The sequence below is a fragment of the Arachis duranensis genome, chromosome 5 (assembly GCF_000817695.3).
Source record: "Arachis duranensis cultivar V14167 chromosome 5, aradu.V14167.gnm2.J7QH, whole genome shotgun sequence".
NCBI classification, from domain to species: domain Eukaryota; kingdom Viridiplantae; phylum Streptophyta; class Magnoliopsida; order Fabales; family Fabaceae; genus Arachis; species Arachis duranensis.
Window position 1 is genome coordinate 102,175,974 of NC_029776.3, and position 5,058 is coordinate 102,181,031.

The window sequence follows — 5,058 nt, forward strand, 5'->3', positions numbered from 1 at the left end:
TTTTCCCTTATTGCCTTAATTAAAAAAGAACTAATATACGCATTAGTATTAAGTAAAATATAGGGAGTAATTATAAAAATTGATAGAGATTATTAAAGTAAATACAAGTGGTAAAATTAGAAAAATAAAATAGTTAATACTATATTAAAATTTTCAGATTACAGATGTTAAATTTTTAACCACAAAAGACAATTATTATTGGACAAAAAGTAAGAGTAGTAAAGTTGGTGCATATCTACAAAATGTGAAAAGAGTTTATAGTTTAAAATACGTTTCTCTTGACGTCTCTCATATTCAGACTCCTCTGCCCCATACTACGCAGTTTACCTTTCATTAAATAGGCCACCATCGCATGGCTTTGATGAACATGCAATTTTAGGCCACATGGTTGATGAGCTGATTAATGCATTAAGGGTTGGTCATATCTGGAATTTCGGTCAATTGTGGACCTCAAAGACTGTACGAGTTAGCTATACATCCCTACTTATACAGAAGCTTATCGTGTTATATATATCACAATTCACATGGTTGTGTAAGACAATGGGGGCCTTGCTAGCTTGGTTTAAACTTTAAAACGAGGCCTTTTATTTCTTTTTCTCTCCCTCCCAATTTGGCAATCTTATCTTCCACTTCCACCGTTTCCATATTTTTCGGCTTTTACCCGTTTATGTGGGTGTTAATGGTAGGGTCACCATACAAGATTAGGCCTACTAGGCTACTACAATTGGCATTTAGTTTATATTTTTTTTTTTAAAAAAAATCATTAAGTAATATATATTACGATCACGCTAATGAAAAAAGTGACCATAGGTCTATGGTCACGGTTTTTCCGCCGTGGCCTATTTTCTCGTGGCCGTAGACCTATGATTACGGTTTTTTTATCTATGGTCACGGTTATAATGTCTAAATTCTGGCACTTTATGCCACGTCTTTTTACTATGACCATAACCTTATCTATGGTCACGATTACCATAGCCTCTATAGTCACCCTTTCCTAAAACCGTGACCATAGCCATATCTATGGTCACGGTTTTGACCGTGATCATAGCCTCTATGGTCACCCCTTCCCAAAACCGTGACCATAGCCTCTATGGTCACTCCACTAAAAACCGTGACCATAGCCTTATCTATGATCACGGTTTTGGCCCTAACCATAGCCTCTATGGTCACTCCACCAAAAATCGTGACCATAGCCATATATACGGTCACGGTTTTGACCGTGACCAAAGCCTCTATAGTCACCCCTTTCCAAAACCGTGACGATAGCCTCTATGGTCACTCCACCTAAAACCGTGACCATAGCCTCTATGGTCACCCCTTCCCAAAACCGTGACCATAGCCTTATCTATGGTCACGATTTTAGCCGTGACCATAGCCTTATCTATGGTCACCCCACCAAAAATCGTGACCATAGCCATATCTATGGTCACTGTTTTGGCCGTGACCATAGCCTCTATGGTCACCCCACCTAAAAACCGTGACCATAGCCTACTGTGATCATAGCCTTATCTATGATCATAGTTTTTGCCGTGACAATAGCCCCTATGGTCACCCCTCCTTAAACCGTGACCATGACTTTATCTATGGTCACGGTTTTTCGCCGTGACTATAGCGTCTCTGGTCACCCCCTTTTAAAACCGTGACCATAGCCTTATCTATAGTCACTGTTTTCACCGTGGTCATAACTTATCTATGGTCACCCCTCCTTAAAACCGTGAGCATAGCCGTATCTATCGTCATGGTTCTTACCGTGGCCATAACTTATCTATGGTAACCTGCTGTTTTATTTTATGAATTTTTTTAAAAGCATAATCACATTCCAAAATGATGATATTCACAAAATAAATCTAAGAATGAGAAATTCAATAAATGTAAATCATAAAAGTTTCATTAAAAAGTAGATATCCATTACAACACTAATCAAAATAGGGTGTAATTTATCCATTACATGTAATATCGGATAAAGTCTTTTATCAAAATGTAAAGAACACATCAAAATAATACATTTAGATAACCAAAATCATTATAAGACCCATCCCATCTTATATTTGTATAGAACATATTTTTTTCACATCATGTCCTCCTGCTATCAAAAGAAATAAAGAAGTTAAAACATAACAAAAATATTTTTAATGATGCATGCAGTGCAGTTGAGTAATGAATATGGAGCACAAGTTAAATAAGTCAATCAATATGAAAATTTCAACCAGTAAATAACAAGGAGCATTTGATAAGGTTTTGAGCCATTTGGTAATGTTTATATCTTTTTAATCTATCTTTGAGTGGAACTTCAACTCCCCTGTTGAAGTCGCTTAAAACTGAAAAAAAATTCAGTACAAAGAAACAACTACAACCAAAATAGAAGCTTAAAAAACAAGGTAATACCGAAATACTATTATTAGCTTCCAACCTATCAAACAAATCAAGTAATCAACACCAGCAAAACAGAAAAAATAGATCGAGTGTGAAATCAATAGACAAAGTAAAATTTAAAATAATAATAATGTTGATTGCTATATATTACTGAGTACTGATTCAATGCTGATTGCTACCCCTTCACCTTCTTGTATTATTATTGCTTTATATATTTTTCTATACCTTCTGAAAAGAAACAATGGTCGGTTATACATCTTAGTTCGTAATTAGTTTTTTACTCTTCTATTCAATACGTACTCATGGAGCTAATTAGTCAAATGTCTAATTTGATGACCATGTAACATCTTTTTAATTTAATAAAATAGTGCAATTATTTTATATAGTGGTTGAAATTTTTAATTTGATAACGAACTAGATTCTATTGTAGATTCACTTAATAAGTGCTAACTAATAATGTAGTGTAATAATGGAGAATAAGGTTGAGCTTTAAATTACCGAGTCAATGTTGTGAAACTGACGAGCTCAAAGGGACACATTAGACTTTAGAAACCAAAAACATCGTCACTTTGTGGAGGTAAAGACTCATGAAATAGACCTGTAAACAAGAATTTTCTATACATGATTTAAAAAATTTTCTATACAGCAGCATAACAAATAATCACCCCTAAATTAATTCAAACCAGCAGCATAACAAAAATCAGTAATCACTAATCACAAATCACTTATCACAAACTCAAAATTTAAAACACTCAGTGTCATAAATCCATAACAAAACAGCAGCTTAACAAGTCATTAATCAACATTTTATTATTACTTTATTTATTTTGTGTAAACTATCTATTAGAGTATACTTTAGTACTATAGCTAAAATTCAATAAAACAAATAAAAATTTCACATAAATATAAACAACAGATAGAAGGAGTCGAACCATAATACTATGACATGAACAATTGAAAAGAGAAATTTATATCCTTCTCTGTACATAAGAAAGAAAATTAAAGACCATAATCCTTATAAATCATTAGTTTGTTAAGTGTTAGGCTTAGTAGCTGAAGAAACATAATAAAAACATACTAGTTATGGTCACATTAAGATAAGTAAGCAACAATCCCACAAAACTGTTAAGTTAAAATCAGTATAATACCATGACCATAGTTCTACTTATTCTTCACTTATATGATCTAACTATTTAAATAAGAAAACTCCCTTCAAACAAGGTTTTGCAATTCACTTTTACCTACAGCCAAATTCATATCTCAAAATTAATCAATCTTTGGCAGACTAATACACATTCGATTGAAGAATAATCTTATTCAAATACAGAAAAACCACCTTATTGATTTAACACTTCATTAAGCACTCTAGTTGGCAGAATATTATAATACACAATTTGATAGAAGACTCAATATGGTTTACTAAAAATTAAATAAATATTAAAAAAATTCCAACCATTAACAGAAATTATCAACAATATCAGTGACTATAATACCAAAATTTCATTGAGCATGAATTCAAAGTTTTTGCAATGCAAAACCCCATAAACCTTAAAATTGAAGACATAAAAGGAATAAACCCTAGAAAGAAACATACCATATGGTTACGGAAAATAAATTAAAAAAATCTAAAACAAAAAAGGGAAACGGCATACCAAGCAGCACTGAGAACTGAGACATTGATGGAGATGCCGAAGATGAAAACGATGTGCTGAGCTTTCTGGGTTTTGCAAAACAGGGAAGAGGAAGAAGCGACCGTGCTGAGGAGCTTGGGATTGCGGCGGCGCTGAGGAGCTTGGGACGACGGTGGGAATAAGGGGCTAGGGTTATGAATTGAGGAAAGAAAGAAGGCCGGGGGGGTTTCAATTTCCTTCAGTTCTTGTTCACCGTGTTACGAGTAGGTTAAGAAAATGAGTGTTTAATTTTTTTAAATTAAGATAATAAAATTGATATATTATATAAATTACAATTTTTGTAATAATGAGCCTTTTATTTTTATTTTTTACAGAATTATTTTATCCAACATACCAAGAATTAATTTATCCTACGCATTTAAATAAACGAACAAAATTAACCACTCAAATAATTTAAATTAATTATAAAATCGTGACCATAGACGCTTTTTGGTCATTATAAAAAACTGTGACCATAGACACCTTTAGGTCACCCCCAAAACCGTGACCATAGACGCTTTTAGGCCATCCCAAAACCGTGACTATAGGTCCCTTTAGGTCACCCCCCAAAACCGTGACCATAGACCCTTTTAGGTCACCCTTTTTGAAAAATCGAGACCATAGCCCCTTTTCGGTTACTGTAAAAAACCGTGACCATAGACACCATTAGGCCACCTCCTAAAACCGTGACCATAGACCTTTTTAGACCACCCCCAAAATCGTGACCATAGACCCCTTTAGGTCACCCCTAAAACCGTGACCATAGATCTTTCTAGGTCACCCCTTTTTAAAAAACCGTGACCATAGCCCCTTTTTGGTTACTGTAAAAAACCGTGACCATAGACCTCTTTAGGTCATTCCCAAAATCGTGACCATAGACCCCTTTAGGCTACCCCCCAAAACTGTGATCATAGACCCTTTTAGGTCACCATTTTTTGAAAAACCGCGACCATAAACCCTTTTAGGCCACCATTTTTTAAAAAACGTGACCATAGGTACTCTGTGGTCACTCTTT